This window comes from Eleutherodactylus coqui, chromosome 2 (genome assembly GCF_035609145.1).
Source record: "Eleutherodactylus coqui strain aEleCoq1 chromosome 2, aEleCoq1.hap1, whole genome shotgun sequence".
Lineage (NCBI taxonomy): Eukaryota > Metazoa > Chordata > Amphibia > Anura > Eleutherodactylidae > Eleutherodactylus > Eleutherodactylus coqui.
This window is the reverse complement of record NC_089838.1, coordinates 29,917,416-29,938,119: the sequence shown is the minus strand read 5'-3', so window position 1 is coordinate 29,938,119 and position 20,704 is coordinate 29,917,416. Positions and strand designations below refer to the sequence as shown.

Sequence of the window (20,704 nt, the reverse complement as noted above, 5' to 3'; positions counted from 1 at the left end):
CTGGATAGATATAGATATGGAGTAGATAGATATATAGATATTAAGTAGATAGATGTGCGATAAATAGATATGAGATAGATATAAAAAATATAGATAGATGAGAAAGATAGATATGAGCAAGATAGATATGAGGTAGATACAGATAGATAGATATGAAGTAGGTAGATATGAGGTAGATAGATATGAGAGAGAGATATGAAGTAGATAGATATGCAATAAATAGATATGAAATAGATAGATATGAAAAATATAGATAGATAGAGATATGAGAAATATAGATATGAAGTAGATAGATAGATATGAGCCGAGGGCTACAAAGGAGCTAGTTCTAGAAATGCTAGGATTGCTATACCTGGTCTGCTGCCCATAGAGCCCTATAAATGAGACAGATGATACAATCCTGTAAATTTTATCTACTATATGATTTTGTCACTTCAGATTATTCCACCTCCTAACTGCTTTTCTTTTAATTCTTTGTCTCTGTCAGTCTACACTGCAGTTGTCATTCTATTCATGCACCAGGAAGCCCAGGGATGAATTAGCAGTGATTTGATTGGTTGTAGTGATTAACTGTTGTACTATTTCGGATGTCGGCTGCCTAATAATGTAAAAGCAAAACTAAAAAAACTACTATATAAAAGGAGATCTTTCTTCCAAAAATTAATGTGTAATATTCCTTAGTGGCCCCTCGTATCAATTTGCTAAAAAAAAAAAAAAAATCTATGCAACTCAGTTTTTTTTTTAGTTATATTTCCTTTTTGACAAAGCTAGCCCAGCATCTTATGTGGCTGCCATTACTGTCACTCAGAGCCCTGAATGGTAAAACTGGCTAGTGCCACAGTACAACTAGGCAGATTAAACATTCCGGAATCTAAGACCCTCTCTGTGTGAGTTTTCATGGTGGCCATATTGGTTGTCACCCAACTTTTCCAAAAACAGATAGAACTATGATTGATTAGAATTTAAGGTGAAATGAACTGTAATTGGAAGGCGGCTGCGCACATTGCCCTACACTTGGCACAGTAAATATAAGCAGGTTATGAGACGTCTGCAGCTGATTTTAAACAAAAAGTTTGATGAATTTTGTTAATAATGGCTTCTTTGTGTGAAAAGAAAATATTCCCCCCCTTCCGACCCCAATACGAGAATGTCTGCGAATCTCGAGTGATTAGGTACATATGTGCCGGCAGCATAAATCATATGAACCCGTCAGACCGAATATATGTGCAGATTTTATTGTCTGTAGTTGTAAGTTTGCCTTCGTAATGAAAATAGGCTTGTTTCATCGCAATGCAAACACCTCCCCAGTACCACGTGTCGCCGCTGCCTGCTGGAAGATTTTTTTTTTCCTTTTGCTTACAGAATTTCTTGCTTCTGACTTTCTATAGGGTGTCCTAACTTCATGCTGTTTAGGTATAGATGCAATACGTAAGGTAAAGTCCCCTGGTGCAAGCACGACTCCTAGGGTGACCACGTTGTCTTGATAGACCGTTTTTACAGGGTGGTTTGCCAATGCCTTCCCCAGTCATCTTTACCCCCCCCCCCCCCCCCCCACCCCAGCTTGGGTACTCATTTTACCAACCTCGGAAGGATGGATGGCTGAGTCAACCTTGAGCCGGCTACCTGAGCCATGCCATAGATTCTTCTCAGTTCATTGGTAGATTATGGTTGATTGTGACCTTGGAAGCTTGTTTTCATTGGAAACATGAAGAATTTTTTAAAAAGTGGGGCGAGAAGATAATATTGTTGACTCCAATGTAAATGGCCCTTTTGCCTTTAGTATACCCGCACTTTACTGCATAAATAACAATTCCCTAGTAGGGTACTTATTACTGGAACTGTTCAATTTACAAGCAGTGGTGATGCCTGGTAGCAAGCTATAGGCTATTTTACAACAGTCAACAGAATATAGGCTGCTGTAAATACATAAGCTGCCAGCTTCTTGCCAACATTTCATAGGATACCATACATATAGGCTTGTTGAACATCCTATTCTAAAACCATGCACTTACATATGGTGTTGGTCCTGGTGTTGGCACACAGCTAAATCGGAGCCAATTCCAGTTGACATGAAAATCTAGATAAATGTGCTTTATGCTCATCAAACCAAGGGTGGAGTAGACAGGTTGCCCACTATTATTTTGTTGTCCCAAAGGCCTACCCATCATGAACTCGGCCATGCTCCTATGCTGCATTGATAGCTTTCACTCTACTGTTGTTGGCACATAGTTGATGTCAGGACTTGATGCTGGTCAAGTTCTTCGACATCAAACTCTTTGCATGGTCTGTTGTTCTACACAAACAGGAAAGGGCCTTATGCCATGATAGGGGGGAAGTGATGCTCCTCTTATAGTTTGCAGCGGCTCTGAGCCACTTGCATAAGCCGCCCCGAGTGCCAAGCTGAATTACACCCCTTGTCAATTACAGCATGGGGAAGCGGAGGAGTAAGGTGAGGGCCACATGGCAGTGAAGTTTGGCACAGAAAGCGCCAGAAGTAGTAGCACTAGTAAGAGCTGGTGAAGCCCCGCCCACTGAGGAACCTGAGTATTCCCAACACGAGCCATAGCGTGATATAAAAAATAATTTACTACTGCACCACTGGGGCAGAGCAACAAGAGTAGGGACTATAGATAAGGCAAAGGTGTTGCTGAGACTATGGGTGCAACAATCTGTAGGGAGTACAGAGACTACCCAGAGAAGCTGCTGATGGAGAGCAGAGATTTACAGAGAGACAGAGGATTGTGGAGACTGTGTTACTGCTTGCTTTATTGAGTAAGGACATAGGATCCCAAGTAGGGAACTTCTGGGAGGAATGAGAGTGTGTGGAACTGTGCTGCAAAACATTCGGACCAGGACTAGGCAAGGATGTCTTAGAATTATTCAGCATTGGGTCGTAAGTGAGGCCCGCCTCAGTAATAGCTAATTTGTGTGCATACCATTGAGGACTGCTGTTAGATTAGCAAGGATTCAGACACTTTTCATTTGGCATAAGAGTGATCTCATTGGGGCTTGAAGTGGACTATTATTGGGACATTGTTACGGTATCCTACCTGATGATATACCAGCCTGGGTTGCCCTAGAACGTACCCGCAACCCCTGTCCCTGCCTACTTGCCTCCACTCCTAGCTAATCCCAGGCGGGCAACTGCATTGGATTACACAATTCCACTCACATTAGCGGGTAGTAATCGGTAATCTTCTTGTGGAAAATAAAACTCAACATGCTCTATTTTACCACGGAATCCGTGACATAGAGCTCATTGTTCTCTATGGTCACCGATAAACCCACAGCCCATACGCAATATTGCATATGGGCTGCGGGTATCCACATCATCGCTAAATGACGGTGCGAGAAATATATATAAAAAAAGTGTACTGCGCATGACCGCCTGCGCGAGTACAGGGTCATACTCAGTACATTACTCGGCCATATGCAAGGTCACGGTTGGGCTCACAGCTAGAATCTACTGCGGGCCTCTGCAAGCAGATTCCCCATACGGCCGTGTGAGGCCAGCCTTAGTGTTCTAATTGCATTATTACCACTGTATCTTGCCGATATCGAGATTATTCCCACACCAAGCGTGAAGCATTAAAGAGGTTTTTAGAGTTGTAGCTTTTCAGTAAAAGCAGTTCCCCATGCACTAAGATAAATCATCACACACTTACCTCTCCCTGCTCCTGCCATGTCCCACAGCGCTGCTCGGTCTTCCGCTGCAGTCCCGGATGGTTTACGGGATGTCACAGGTGCTGCAGCCAATGACAGAGCTTCGTGATCAAGCGTTGAGCTCTGTCATTGGCTGCAGCACCTGTAACATCCTGTAAACAAACTGGGGCTGCCTATAAACATGACATGACGGGGGAGACCCAGAACAGCGGTGTGGGACACAACTGTGAGAGATAAGTATATGACGATTTGTTGCCCTAGATTCTTTGCTAAATATTTTATTGAGAGGCTACGACACCTTTTTAATCATTTTAGTTGGGCAAAAAGCAATACCGTCTTTCCCCGAAAATAAGACAGGGTCTTATATTAATTTTGGTTCAAAAAGGTTTAACTTTTTTTACATGTATAGCTGCCTGGACACTATTTAAATTGACTTTTTTAATTAACTGTAAGCAGGGCCTAATTTTGGAGTAGGGCTTATATTTCAAGCATCCTCAAAAAGCCTGAAAAATCATTTTGCATCCTCAAAAATTCTGGAAAATCATGCCGTGTCTTATTTTCAGGGTATGCCTTATTTTCAGGGAAACGGGGTAGTTCTGAGCTTCAAGTAGCCATAGTTAGAGTTGAGGAATGGTACTATAAGGCCGCGTTCCCACAGGACGGAAATCTCGCGGAATGTCTGCAGCGGGACTGCACGGAAAGTCTGCACGGAAATTCCGCCTCGTGTGAACCCAGCGTAAAAGTTGATTTGCTTTCTTATCAGCGTGTTATTATTTTTTTGTAACTATCTACTGCTTCGTATTCTGTAACCTGCGTCGCGCAGCATCGCCCGCAACACCAACTGCTGCCACAAATTTAAAAGTATCTAATTGTCTAGATCTGCATAAGGACATTTATTTGCCAGAACAAAAGGCACATCAACAAACCAGGAAAACTGTTTTAAACCAGTATTACTCCACGACCAAAATTGACAGTTGGCGCTACACATTGCGGCAGGACATGAGGTCATCATTCGAGAGCATGCATTTCCACTATTTCAGAATGTCATGATAGTGATCTGTACACCAGCTAGCCTCGACAACATTGCTCAGGCTTGTGGGTGGCAAGCACGCTCACCAATTGTGCGGAGGAAAGGTTGGAAGGGGACTGTCTAAAAGACATTGATGGCTTATTGCAAAGGTATGCCACCATGGCTCACATCCGCTGATTGTTAGAATGAAGTGTCAGTAGGGCTACAACAGCTGCTGTCAATGTGGCTTCCTTCTAGAAATTAATGGGGGTAACAGCAGTAGAGCCCCCATCGATTGGACATTGGTGGCAACTCCTAGTGATACACCACCAATTTCTTGGATGAGACAACACTCTTATGAACAATATCTAAGCAGAAGGAAGCCTACTGCCATATCAACCTTCTTTTCCCATAGGCTTCCTGGCTGCATTTATTTTTACAAAGCCTTGCTCATTTATCAGTCTCTCTTTAAAGAAAAGCCTCCGTTCACAAACTTTGTGGTGGGTGAGGATAGAAAAATTCAAGCATGGTATCAGCTAGCAGCTGGTCTCTGACACAAAAACTCAAGTGCTATCAGTAGGAACATGAGAGAGGCTGAAGACGTTCAGACAGATGCTTGACAAGAATGTGCTGCTTTCTCGAAACAAAATGCAAAAAGTTACAGATCGACCATAGAGGGGAAGAAAAAAAAATCCGTTCACAAATATGCCTACTTTCCATAGTCCTCGGTGCATTAGGCAAAACAAGTGTGTGGTGTGCGCACATATGAAACAGGTGGAGGCTCCGATGACTAATCATATGACTCACGATCCTTTATTTGCATGTTGAGGAGAAAAATTGCTATTAGTATTTTCTCAAAAATGTGGCTGTCAAGAGCTGACTTGCTGTAATTGTGTAGGAAGAGATGTTTGTCGGCTAACAGCTCTGATCTGCTAGATGGGATTAAGCTTCACTGATGACTTCAAGACTTCGGCATGGACTACAGAACTTTACAGTGTTTTTTCCTTCTTCCAGGGAATGCAAACTTTAATGTGGAAATGACTTAGTTGTTCTGATTTCCTAAAGTATCAGAAGATGATTTACGAACTGGAAAGATTTCCATAAGGTGAATAGAGTAAATACATCAATGGGACATAATAGTGGAGCTGTGTGTGTGGGAATAGGCACTTTATGAGAGACGCCCTATCTAGAAGAATGTTGAACCTTCTTTGCCTTTTGAAGCGCAGCAATTTATTGTGGGAATACTGCCCCATGTGGACAGGAGGGCTTCTTGTAGTTGCCGCAAATTTGATGGCTGTTCAGAAAATATCAGCACTTTTAACAGGAAGGGTCCATTCTATACTACTCCATTTAAAAGATGGCTGGACGATTGTACAGAACGAGTACTTTTACTTCCTTTGTCTCTCCTACTTCTTATTTTCATAGATTTTAAGCTCGGGATCAGGCTCACGGCTATTCTTCAAATTGTTTCCTAGTCTAATACTGTATGTAATGTTGGAATCTCCTGATAGATATAGTGCTGCAGAATGTGTTAGCACTATATAAATTAGTCACTGACTCATGCTGATTGTGCCAAATTCCGCCCCCGCACCACCACCACCACCACTACCCAACAGCATGGTGCAACAGAAATGTGGACTCCTCTGACCATGTGATGTTTTACCACTGCTCAGTGTTACAATTATTGCACTCTTTTGCCCACCGGAGTCTTGTCTTTCAGTTTTTCCCATACAACAATGGCACTAGAGCCGGTCATCTGATGTTATAGCCCATCCATGCTGAGGAACAACAATTTGCGCATTCGGCCACATTAGTTGGAACATCGGCATTGCATTTGGCTAGAATTTGCGTGATTGTACACAGAACAATTCTTGACATTCTCATCTGACCCCTTTCGTTGACAATCCTGTGTTTACACCCACGGGATCTTCTTTCTCTGGATGTCTTTCCTCGATCACACCATTCTAAGTATACTCTCCACATTGTTGCATGAGAAAACCCTAGAAGGATGGCAGTGTATGAAACCTGGCCCAATGACCAAGCCTTGCTGGAAGACACTCGAATCGCTCAGATTTCCCATTCTAATGTAGATTCACACTCAAATCGATCCATTGTCACCTGACTTTTTGCAGCACTCTTGGGTCAATCGTGAAAGGGTAGGAGTTTCTAATAAAGTGGTCATTCAGTGTAGGTTTTCCATGTGCCTTCCATTTGTGTACTAATGCAACCAAACACAAGATCATCACTGTAGAAGTAAACATGCCGTATACAGGGATAACAGACATACAGAAGGGAAAGAGAGAAGAGACTGTATATGCCTATATGGAATTGTAAGCAACTAATTACAAAAACAATTCCTGTAGCCCCCTGTATCTAACCATTATATGTACACTCTGGATACGCCATATATCTGCTGCAATTAAGAACAATATGTCTTTGTTAATCGCTTCTCTTCAGTCTTACAATATGTTATTTTACTGCAAAATGTAAGGGAAAAAGAAGAGCAGCTCTGGAGCTCAAACTGCTGCTCTAAAAAGTATAATACACCATTCATTTGCCTATTCTCTGCACAATATTAGAACCCCAATTCAAAAAAAAAAAGCTGGGATAACGTGTAAAATGTAAATACACGTAAAGAAAAAAAAAAGAATGCAATGATTTGGAAATCCCATAACCATATTTTATTCACAATAGAACATAGAACACATCAGAGGGGGGAAGGGAGACATTTTACTGCTTTCATTTAAAAAAATAAAATAAAAACATTTAGAAATTGATGGCAACAACACATCTCATAAAAGTTGGAACAGGGTTAACAAAAGGCTGGAAAAGTAAGTGGTGCTAATGAAAAACAGCTGGAGTAAGTTTCTACTAATTCACATGACTGTATATAAAAAGAGCATGTTAGAGAGGCAGAGTCTCTCACAAACAAAGATGGTCAGAGGTTCAATCTATAAACAACTGCATCTAAAAATTGTAGAACAATTTCAGAAAAATGTTCCTCAATATAAAATTGTGAAGAGTTTGAATATCCCACCATCTACAGTACATAATATCAAAAGATTCAGAGAATATGAAAACATTTATGTGCACAAGGGACAAGGCTGATATTGGATGCCTGAGGTCTAAAGGCCCTCAGATGGCACTGCATTAAAAACAGGCATTATTCTGTAATGCAGATCACTGCATGGGGTCAGGAATACTTCCAGAAATCATTGTCTGTGAACACCAGACCGCCGTGCAATCCACACATACAAGTTAAAGCTGTATCATGCAAAGAAGAAGCCGTATATTAACACAGTTCAGAAACACGTCTAATGTGGTCAGATGAATCAAAATTTGAAATTCTTTTTGGGAAGCCACAGACGCGGTGTCCTGCAGACTCAATAGGGGAGGGACCATCCAGCTTGTTATCAGCGCACAGTTCAAAAGTCTGCATCTCTGATGGTATGGGGTTGCATTAGTGCCTATGGCATGAGCAGCTCACACATCTTGAAAGGCACTATCACTGCTGAGGTGTAGTTGTTTGTGTGGAAACACTTTCCTTATTTTTGGAGCAAATAGCTTGGTAATTGTAGGCACTAGGTGTGCTGATTTTTGGTGGAAATGATCATCTAGAATTAAGAGATTTGTCTTGAGATAGGCTCTCCTAAATGGTTATTCCCATCTGATAAAGCGATGGCATGTTCAAAGATATGCCATCAATGTATTGTGAATCAGGGTGTGATCTCTGGAACCACCACTCATATTCCTTCACCCCTCCCTCCAAGTCATACTCATGAGGGTCAATGAAGCTTAAATGTGGAGTGGTCCTCTCTGAGACGTTTACTTTGAATATCTGTTTTATCTGCTCCATATGTCTTCTTGTGACAAGGAAGGAACAAGATGGTCACAAAACTAGTCAAAAAATATTTTTGAGACTTTAACTTCTTACACAGACACTCATGGAATAACATCTCTAGTGACCATCTAGTTCCCTACATATCATGGACAGAAACCGGGACAACCAAAGTAGTGCTACAATAAGGAGACCCCATCAAACATCTTCTATCTCAGCTGGTACACCCAGGAGAGTGACATGGAATGGACCTTATTGAGATGAATGGCAATTTTTTGGAGTTAGAAGAATTACCTGAAAAGCTAACCACAGGGTGCCCCCACTGCTGGGACCCTCAATAATCATCTATAATATGTGGAGGAACCTAACAGAAAGTGTTCAGTCCCTCAGCAGTGCCTCCACAGGGAAAATAAAGAATTACAGAATTACCATTGGAAGCAAAGTGTCATCTGCGTAATCCATGGCTATGATGAGCAAAAGATGCTCTTCATAGCCGCTCTCAACTTTTGCAAATAGATGAGAGTCCTTACAGGAAAATACTAGAGTTGAGTAAACACACTCTGTCGAGCTTGATGCTCGTTTGAGTATTAGTGTAATCGATGGTGCTCGCTACTCGAATGAGCATCAAATCGTGTTTGACCCTGCCCCAGTTTTTGGCTCCTCCCCGCTGTGACGTGCCTGTTTTGGCCTCTCCCTGCCGTGACGCAGCGCGCGTCATTGGCAAAATGTTTGTCTGGCAGGCAGGGGAGGGAGGGAAAGAGAGAGAGAGAACACGAACCAGGAAAAAAAAAAAGCTCGGCGCCCGGCGTCCCAATGGGGTTCGTTACTCAAGAAGAACTCCCGAATTTTATGAAAAGCTCGACTCGAGTAACGCGGACCCGAGCATTTGGGTGCTCGCTCATCTCTAGAAAATACCCCTCTATTAACTAAAAACATCCCAATAAACTTGTTAATGCTTTATGAACCAGACTCTCCTTATATTGTAGTGATCATGTATAATACAAAGTTGAATCAAGTTCTAGCAAATGTACAAACATTTTTTATTTTTTTCAATATTAGGTCTGGGTGAAAAAATAACGTAAATGAGAAAACCAATAAACGGCAAATGAGAATTGTAAATGTGATATGTTTCGATATGTTGTTTGTAATATAATGTAATTGTATGTAATTTATTAGCCCACATCTTCTTAGAACTCTGCATTGCAAGGTTCCTTTTTTGGTCCTCCTGGACACAATTAGGTAACGATGATATTTAGTTTTCTATGCTAACTAATACAATGAATAAAAGAACTATTAAAAATGATGGATCACACGTTCCTCTTCTTAATACAATACATTCTTAATACAAGTCTTGACGTCAAGAAGTTTTCTCCATGTTCTCAAGGTGTAAATGAAGTGTTAACATCTGAGTGTATAAATAAGATTGCCCTGTACTGCGGTCCACTTGTAGTTTTGTGGTTGAGTAGTTGTGGATTATTTTACACATCCCCGCTCTTATTTCTTTAGTAAAGGAATACTCATCCAATAGTAGGAGTACGGAGGTATCTCCTTCTCTTCGGAATGCATGGGATGTTTTTAGGAAATAAGAAAATCAAAGGAACCGTTTGTAGGAGGCGTCTCTCGGTGCCTGAGTGAAAAACAAGGTGCAGTAGTGTTACTATGTCAACTTTCCCAGCTTATTTTAAGTTTTTCTTGACTTTTTTTGGTGAGATTTCAGATGTTTTTGGAATTTAATGCTAGTTGGAAGCTGGAAGTTGTGTTAATGTTCTATACCTATTGAAGTTTTTGCCCAATTTGTTCAACATGTGGAACAGTCGCCTGATTCGCAATGTTGCCTCGTGAAATCTTGATTTAATAAAAGAAGTCTGGATGAAACCTCCAAATGACATCTTTTTGTTATAGAAGTGTAAAAACAATCATGAAAAACAATTTCTCTTTTCCATATTATTGGATACACGGTCGACCGCTGTAACTTGCTTATTACCTCTATCAAAACAGACCACTGGGCACTAAGTGATAAAAATTTTGAGTAATTTCGCATTAACAGCAAAATGTAGGGTGGATTCTATGACAAATAATTGTCTCTGTAACTTGAGTACAAATATACTTAGTTTTGAGTTCTTCGTACCCAACCTGGTCACAACTTTTTTTCATTGGACATGTATTGAGAATGAACACTGTTTTAGGTTAGGTATTTATGTAGCTTGTATGTTGGTTCCTTGTTTCTGCATTGTAGTTCATACGGTGTTGACCTCTAGGTAATTTGCTTACTTACCTCCGTGTTGTCCGACATCATTACCGGTCTACCAATCTGACTCAACGGTTTGATCTTTTTGGATTACAAACAAAGTTTAAGGTGAACTTTTTTTTTCATAAATTAGGAATTCTTACTTCTTGGGTAGGTTTCTGCTTGGCTTTGAGATGTTTGTATTCAGCCTGTTCACACTTTTAGGTTTGGGAAGGTATTGGAAATGAAGCTTAGGATGACTATTTCCATTTTCATCAAATTCTCCAGCACTATTTTTGTACAGGTATTTACTTGGCTTTGATGGGGTTTATATTGCTTTTTATTTCCGAATTTCAGTTAAGATACTTTGATGAAGGATGTATTATTACCTTTGTTGGGCACCATTTAAGATCTTGTCTGACTTTTTAAAAACTTTATCTAACTGTAGGAAATGTAATTAACTAAAAAGAGAAAAGGTTACTAATCTGGTAAATCCCCTGCTGATGGTACCCACTGGTCTTTTGTTCATTTTTCTGGAGTGATGACATGTTGCTCAAACATGTGACTCTTGCAGCCAATCACTGACCACAATAGTAATAGTATCATGTAGGGTACTTGCCCAATCATTGGGTGCAGTACTCATGTAAATCTATGGTAGGTCACATCACTCCAAAAGAGTAAACGAAGACCTGCTGTCAGATTAATTTCTTAAACGCTCGGAAATCCATTTAAAACGGTCTCCCGGACAATATGTGACCAACTGGTTCAGTCTTTTTGTATTGCAAGTCATACTTAAAGCAGTACTGATACAGAGGACAGTATATTACAGCTATAGGTCAGTATTACAAGTAGCCAAAACAGCATAAAAAAAATGTTGTGACATTTGGCTACTATGTGCGCTGAAAGCATACACCGGACACCTAGTGCATGCTGTGTATGCACCGCATCTCGTAAAGAGCTCACGGAGTGGGAGCGCTCTCCATAGACTCAAACCATATGTCTGGTGTATTCTTTTAGCGCTCCTAGTAGCTAAACATCAATATTTTTGTGTTGTTTTGGCTACTAGTAGTTCAGGCTTGTAGCTGTAATATGGAAGCATATTAGGCTGACTGGGTTGCTCTGAACTGACTTTTATAATCATGTAAAGTCTCTATAACTTTTTTGGTGCAAATATAGTTAGTTTGGGCGTTTTTATGCTCACGGTGTTTTCTTGCAAACGAAGATATGTAAATCGGCTTTAATGATTGTGATGTTTATTTATTGGCTCTGTTAGTCAGTTGTTATGTTGCTGACCTGATAGTTGAACCAACAGTATCTGTCCGATTTGCTTGGTCTTTTTTTGTTGTAAAAGCAAAGTTTTAGGTGAATTTCATAAGAATCAGGAGTGCCTACTACACTGGAGACAAGTTTTGACATTTTTTGTAACCGGCTTCATTGGGGATGTATTGAGAATGAAGCAAAGGAGAGCTCTAATCCGATATATCTAGTACCTCTACTCTACACTCTCTGCTTCTGTCTTTCAGTTCATACATAGTTGACCAAGATAACTTGCTTACATTGCGGTTGGGCATCATTAAAACAGTCTAATGAACAGCATGTGACCAACTCGTTCGGTATTTTTGTATTAGAAGCATAGTTAAAGGTGAAGTTTCTGTTACTGAATGGGAACCTGTATATGTGAAGACAGATGGACACTTCACTTACTGATATTCTCTTACACGTTTGATATGGTCCAATGTTTCAGCTTGTGTGTTGTTGACCTAGATAGCTTGCTTATCACCTCTATGTTGTTTTTCTACCAATCAATATCTGATTAAATTGTTTGGTCTCTTTGCGTTAGAAGTAAATTTGAGGTAAATTTAATGAATCTGGCATTTCTATTACTTATTGGATATAAATACAATTAGTTTTGACAATTTTGTACCCAATATATTCACAATTTAGTTTTCTGAAAGGACTGGTGGCTTAGAAAGAAAACCCTCCGCTATTCCTATCACCCATGTACTCTCCTACACTTTTTGGGAAATACTTTCCCTGCTTTCATGGTTTTGATTTTGGTTCCTGGTTATTGTATTTTTGCTTATATGTTTACCATCCAAGTACTCATCTTTGATCCAATCATCTTCTTTGATCCAATCCATCTTTTTGATCTAATTATCCGTTAGAGGCGGGGTGGACCTGTTACCAAGTTCTCATCTTTGTTGTTGGCGTCATTAGATCCACCGATGAGGACTGACCAAATGATACTGTTCTTTTGTCTTAGAAGTAATTAAGGTGTATTTCATGATAATCATGTGGCTCTATCACTCAGAAGCCACAAATCTATACTGGACTTTGACATTTTTGTATACAACTTGTACATTAATTAGACTTTTTAAATGGGGGATCTCTTACGATTGATGAAACGTAGAAGCAATAGATGTGGACATTTCAGTCTCCTCTCATTTCCTACTCTTTTTCGGGGTAGATATTTGCATTTCTTTGACCGTTTGATATTGAAACCTTGTTTCTGCATTTCCCTTGATCTATTGTTGACCTCTGTTAGTATTAATAAGGTCGTTTACAGAAGTATTACTGGCTATATTATGTCCATGTTCTGTTGAAATGTACCTTATGGGTCATAGAATTAGACATTTCTCAGATTTCATAGTGGATAAACATAGATTTACAAACTTTTGCTACTGGTTTCTTTATGGTATTGTATATTTTATTCATGTAGGTGTCTTGCTTATTACCTATGAGTTGTAAGATATCAAAAAGTACAATTCAGAACAACCAATTTGCACATTTATGTATAGAACGCAAAGCAGAAGGAGCATGTAACCATAAATTGGTTTCCCATATACAGTGGGTATATATTTGTAGTCTACTTCTTTGGCTTTTACTATATACATTCTTGATATTGATCACTTGAACATTATCTCCATCATCCGATATCAATAAAATCGTTTATAGGGTCATAACTGACCAAAAAGTTCCCAATTTTCACACTGGAAGCAACATTGCTTAAGAGGATCATTTCTGTTACCCCTATTCATCTACACATATTATTTACCTAGTAGTAAGATTTTAGTTTTTTTGGTTAGTTTTTTTGCTTCTGTTCCTATTTATATTGGTTTCAAGCATTTCTTGATATGAATACAGTTACTAGTATCATAATGAAATTAACACCAATCCAGTAAGTTACTGTACATTGTAAATAACTACAGAGAATCAGAGTATAAATTGTGAACTAATAGACGTTTTTCTGTTTGATTGGCCGTAAAATAATTATGTTGTTCTCTCTTTTATTTATACGGGTTTGATAATGGGGTAATACTGATGATAATGGCTATTGTAGGGATGTGTAAACAAGTTGTTCTATGCGTATTCCTGTCATTTACGTAGAAGGGTAATAGATGAGTGCGTGTGACTAATTTTTAGGTGATTTTTCATAGTGAAATAAGTAGAAAAAAGTCAAAGTATAAAAAGAAAAAAAACACCAGATTGCATTTCAGGGCAGCTGCTTTTCTGATTTTAATCATAATGTTTCTGACAAATGATATCAATTGAGCCTTTCCTAAAATTATAGATTTCTTCCCCAACATCATCTGCAATGACATCAAACAGTAAAAAGAGGAAATGACAACCGCTGTTGATTCTGGGAACTTAAATCCACCTAATATTGCTTTTTCGCATAAAATCAGAAAGACATCATATAAAACAGTATAAAGTACTATAAAAACTATAAAAAGTTGCAATATTATAATAGTTCTATGCCAGGGAGATGTGGTTAATTTATTACTACTCACATCAGTTTACACAGGTTGGTTTATTATGTGTATAAGAACTAACAAAGGCGGTAAAGCAAGCATGGCAGTGATGTGGGTATTAAGCAGAGTGTAGTTACTTCATGGATGATCAAATGAGAAATTAGGCTCTAGACAGACAAAATGAATCAAGATAGCATTTTTAAGCATTTTTGTAAACTTTTTAAAGTTTTCATTTTTTTTTTTTTTTATTTAACCCCTAAATGGTAAATATTACTGCAAATATTTACACTTTTTTTTTGTAGATTTCGTATTTTCTCTTTAAAAAAAAATGTTTTTGACATGATATAGGCTTAGGGTTTAGCTTTTATAGACCAAAAATATGTTTTCTAGTTCCTAACTATTAGCCAAATGTTATAGACAGGCAAACGTTTGAATTACAGGTAAAACAGGAGGAAAAAAACGCGTTGTAAGGTTAAAAGTTCAGTTTTCAAGTTCCTTCCCAGGAAGTTTAGAGAGCAGTACTTGTGACCTCTGCTCACGTTGGGGCCTTATGGAATGGCCGATGAAATGTTTCAAGATCTTAATAAAAAACATGATTCCAGCTCGGGTTTTTAAACAAGACATCTACACCCCTCGGAGGAAAGGGTTTCCTCTTTTTTAATTTTGTAGGTGATAATTTTATTGTATTTTGTACATTTTTTTTCGGAATGATATAAACCCCTGAAAAAGGCTTCCAAGAATACCTTAGAAATGTATCTGAGGGAATCGCTAGTAATCTCTGCCATGTGTTAAACATTTTTTTAAACAAATTTTCAGATGATTTAAGTAGTTTTTGGATTATTAAAAAAATCAGGCGATTATATGCTCGAATTTCCTCAGTGACCCAAATGTTACACAAGAAGGGGGAGAATTCACAATAAAAAAGCGTATATAAACTATGAAATTCGGAGCGTTTGTAGCTGGAAGTGATTATCTTTTGCGTGTATATATAAAGTTTTTTGATATAATTGATTTCAATTTAAAAAAAAAAAAAAGGGAATCCAGAATACACTTCCCTATATTCATGTATGCAGCCAGGTGAGGATAGCGGTAATTGTATACTTTACAATGGATTTCCACATATCAAAATGATATTAATGCTAAACCCACATTATAATAATCATCTTTCTTACTTTTATTTTTGTTTTTTTGATTTTTTTCGGTATTCGGTAATGTCATGTAACAAGAGGACTACAGACATTTTAGTGATCCTGGTTTAAACCTTCTCATTTCCACATTTTATGCGGATGAACTATTAGTTGCCAACACGAATCTAAATGTTTACAAACAAGCATTTAGAGTTCACCAAACTTATCAAAAACATCAACCCTTTAGAATCCCGTTCTCGATAAAGATCCTTTTTTTTTTTTTTTTTACACTTCTCTTGAAAAAAAAAACATTATAAAAAAGTTTCTAAAGATTTAAAAATGATAAAAATGGGGTTTTTCCATATCATATGCCTTCTCAGTAAATGTTACTTATTTCATCTTTGTTTAAAGTACACCTATGTAAAAAGCAAAAAAAGGGGAAAAAAACCATAAAACAAAAAAACCCCAAAAACTTTAACCACAGGGCAGGAAGTGGTAGGCAGAACCTGGTTTTCATGTCAATTCAGGAGGAATCTAAAAAATGTTTAAAAGCAGCATTGTTGCAAGGGGAGAGAGAGACCCAGATGATAGTGCCGTGGCATGCCAGGAGTTAAATGTTGTGGGGGGAAGTTGCACAAAGTGAAAGTTTGCGATTAAAGGAAGGAAATAAACTTACAGCAGTCTGCTTTAACAGGACTGAATCTCCTTCAAACAGACCTCATTAAAGTGCCAGTCTCTTTTTAGGCTTGTTTTTTATTTTTTTTTCCCCTTCCCATGGGTGAACAAGCTATAAAAAATTAAAGTCCCCTTACATCAGACCACCAAGTTTCCCACTTTTTAATTAAAAAAAAATAAAAATAAAAAAATAAAGAAAAAATGTTGGATTTAAAGCAACAAAAGGAATGCAAAAGTGCTTAGAAGTAGGTCTAGATATACATTCCAGCAATGTCTTAAGGTATATATATATACTTTATTATATATATATATGTTTTACTTTTATTCTTAAAGGGCCAGATTGGGTGTTTTAGAGGCAGTTTTTTTTTAACTGAAGATCTGACTATTCTATAGTGGAATTTAGTAGTTAGCAATCTCAGACTTCAAAAAAAAAAAGCGAATCTTAAAGACCTATTGAGTTGCAGAAGATTTAAATTATAATTAAGGCCTTCAGGAGGTTGAGAAGAAGGAAGGTAGGTGTGTTTATTCAACTCATGCGTTTAGATAATATGGGATCCGCCTGTTATTCAGGGTCACTAAACATCTTCTTGTTAATTTGGCAAAGAGTTGGGTTCTGGATATCCGTGAAGAGATCAGACCTTTTACCACCCAGAAAGCAGTCATCTAATCACACCCTGGAAAGGGGAAGCTTGTTAATGTGCTCTTGCTTTTTGGTTGCTTTTTTTTTTGTTTTTGTTGTTTTGTTTTTTTAAGTAAAAGTTGAATATTATCCAAAACCAAAAAGTTTGTTGAGTCGAAACATAATCCAGGCAGATAATTGGCTTTGTTGGTAAATTGGTCACAGAATGTATTGGCCTGGAGACTGAATTAATTAATCCTATAGGATTTCTGCTCTTTGATTAAACATCTGGGGGATGAAGCGTTGGACCAAACTGATAACACATCTGCTGCTTCCATTCCTATTAAATCGACAGACCTAGCCCATTGGGGGGCTTATAGGTCACTTCTAACACATTGGTTGCTCTGTCCATGACAGTTTAGCGCCTCGTACATATCAGCCAAAAGGCAGCAATATCAAGTTATTGACTGTAGGATAACAAGCCCCCGACGCAAAAACAAGAATGTGGCATAACTTTTTGATTTTCTTACAATTTTTAATAACTGCGTTATTTTATATAATGGTATAACTGCTGAAAAATTTGCAGTATCTGTATATAACAAAAAAATAAAATAAAAATCAATATACATGATAAATATACTCTACACTTAAGATGTCATCCAGTACAATAGTGTTTCTGCACTGAAGTGTTAAACAACCAACTCCTTGTATATAGGATCAGTGAGGCAATAGGAACAAGGAAATGAATTGGGAACTTGAGAGCATTTTAGTAAAAGCAGCATGCTGCTTCAGTGGGTCTATAAGTAAGTCCACTGCATTTCATAAATAGGGGGGGGGGGTGTATAGGTAGGTTCTGTCTTCTTAATGATGAGAAACATGTTTCACTGGCCAGCTATGAAAGGGTGAACATATCTAATGGTGCAGGTATGGGTTGTTGCTCTTTTAAGACATATTTATAAAGTTTTTATCCAACTTTCAAAGTTTATTTTTACTTTTTTTTTTTTTTTATGTGAAATGCAATACGGGTGACCACCTACCTACGAAGATATATATTAAAAAATGAGAAGTTGTATGTATTTAAAATAAATAAAAAATATATAGATATACATCTAGTCTTTAAAGCCGATGAGATCTTATAGATTACAAATATTTCTGAATATTTTGCCGAAAATTCCCACGCGACTTTGGATTTGTCACTGCACTAGAATTGGTTTCTCTGCCACGATCCGTGAATTTTTTTGGCTTTATTTCCCCTAACCTGTGAAGAGATTAACTAATGCATTGCCCAACTGATACTCAGCAAGTTTTTTTTTTTTTTTCCGCCTTCTTAGTTACTGATATAGAGAGAAAGCTTTCTCCCAAAAAAAAAAAAAAAAAGAAAAAAAAAATCTGCCCAGTAACAATCATCGCGCAGTAGCAAGCACACTACAACTATTGGCTATGCAAATACAGCAGGGGGAGTGGAGTAAACTGCAAGCTAAACTCTTTCTCACACTTAAAGTGATATTTTTACATTACGCTGCTCGTCACAGTGCAGGCAGCAGAGTACCGCAGTAGGGGCTGCATTTTTTTTTTTTTGCTTTTCTTTTTTAAGGACTGAGGGTTAGCTCTTGGGAAATGTTTCGATATGCCAAAGTATGTAGGTTCAGCTTAACAGGAACATGTTTAGACCTAACCGAATCTCCACACCCGCTGTACAAATATGCACTGATCATTCAGGGTGTCGCTGTTGGACTGTACTCTCATAATGCTATCAGCAGGTTTTTTTTTTTTTAAGAATTCCAAACTTAAAGAGTCTAACAAAAAAGTGGAGTATTTTTGTTATAATATATTCAGTTATATCTGTTCCTAGGAAAGCTGGGTGGCATCAATTAAAGCAACTCGGTACCCAGCTTTCCCGGGCCCCTGAATGGCATTTCAGAGCCGTGATACGTGTCTTGCTCCTGTATCGCCGTATTTAAACTCTTAAAACAAGGAAACTCAACTGATAAAGGAGCTGAATTGTCGGCCATATTGCCTGTCACCCAGCTTTCCTAGGAACAGATATATTTAAAGTTGCACATGCAAGTACCATAATCCCCTGTGTTAAGGATATGAATGGATTGTAAATTATGAGTATTGAGTGTATGTTACTGAAACACAAATTGGCCAATGATTCAACATCACATGTGCGGTAATGACCATAAACAAAAATCAGGCAATCATCGTGTTCTCTGGAAATACCTTACGTATGGCCCTTTATTGACCAAAACCTCAATAGTAAAACAAAACACAAAAAAAAAATGTTGATTTTTTTTTTTTTTTTAACCTTAACTTTGCATAGGACACAAGGACCCTGTAATTATCAATTTTAGGAGGAAAATGCTCTTATGATTACCCCGGGGGTACTTTTATACTGATACGAGGACTAAAGACATATGGAGGTACAAATGACCAAAAGTTTCCTCTAACTCTCTATCAGTCTGACCATTTGCTGCGGGAGAAGATAGCGACTGCTGTCACCGCCACACATTCTAGGACTTGTCACCAGCAGCAACCAGACCCAGACGGGGGCTCCATCCAGACTATTTGCTACCAGTAGCCCCAGTTGCGAAAGAAGGTCTAAAATGTGCCTGCACTTGATATACCAGAGGGGTCAATGAGTTATCTACCTTCTTGTGCCCTTAGTAGCCAAAATTGCTCGTTAGGATCCTGTGAGCTAGAATTTTTGGTCATGTTTCTCAGTATTTTCTCTTCTGTCAAGCTTTTTTTTAAAAACATTTCTAGCTCCATTTTTTGTTTGTCCTCGTTCCTCATAACACTGGGTTCTAACCAATAAGGCCACTGTTCCAACCAACTTGCTCCAGACTCCTTAATGGCAGTAGCCATGTATCCCAAGTTCTCTGCTTGGTAATCGGTTGCAGGACTTAGAGGTTGTCCAGTTTCCCCAGAAATGGATAAAATCAAGTAAAAATGGAATAGATTTTCTAAACAAAAACAAATGAAAAACTCAAATGCACGTATATCAGTGATGTTTTATATGAAAATGGTGGCCACAGAACTAGGAACACATTTTAACTGGCATATAGGGTGTACAACACTCTTATCCAGCATTAAAAAAAGGATGTCCTTTTTTTGCCAGAAACAGCGCCACTCTTGTCTATATGCCATTGCAGCTCAGCTCCGAAGACTTGACTAGGAATGAGATGCAATACCAGACACAGCCAGTGGACAAGAGTGGCGCTGTTTCTGACAAACAAAGAAAAATAGACCCTTTTTCCCCTGAATTTTACACAACAGCTTTAGCTAGTCCTGGTCATCAAGCCACCTCTTCTACATCATGGTCATGGCTGATAGACAACGTATAATAATGACATACAAGATGGAGTAGTTGAAATGACTGTTTATCCTGACTGTTGTGAATTTCATACATTCTATATCTCTTGCCTATACTGCAGTGCAGGACACATACAGGGCACAGCAGCACACGTGTTGCCACCAATGTCCCATTGCATTCGTAAAGGGCATCTCTCAAGCGTGTTGTGTACAGTAGCTGCTGTTACTGTACTGGTCATGGGATAATCCCATGCTGGGAGTTGTAGTTTCACAACAGCTGGTTGGGAACTACTGCTTTTGGGTTTGCCGCTCCATTCGTTTATTAATGTTCCATCATTTGGCTTTTGCCATTCGCTTAATGACATTTCCAAAGGGACTTAAAGGGGTTCAAAAGTAACTGAGAACACAACCAGTTGGGTGGAATTATTCTGCTTTTTCCACCATTGCGGAGTTCTGCTATAAAACCCGTAGGTCTACTT

General features: G+C 38.5%; 1 long non-coding RNA gene across 1 annotated transcript in view; it reads right to left on the bottom strand.

The window, feature by feature from the left end:
- LOC136611213 (uncharacterized) overlaps nucleotides 1-20,704 on the bottom strand; it is a 141,741-nt gene that overhangs the window by 43,561 nt on the left and 77,476 nt on the right. The window lies entirely within an intron of this gene.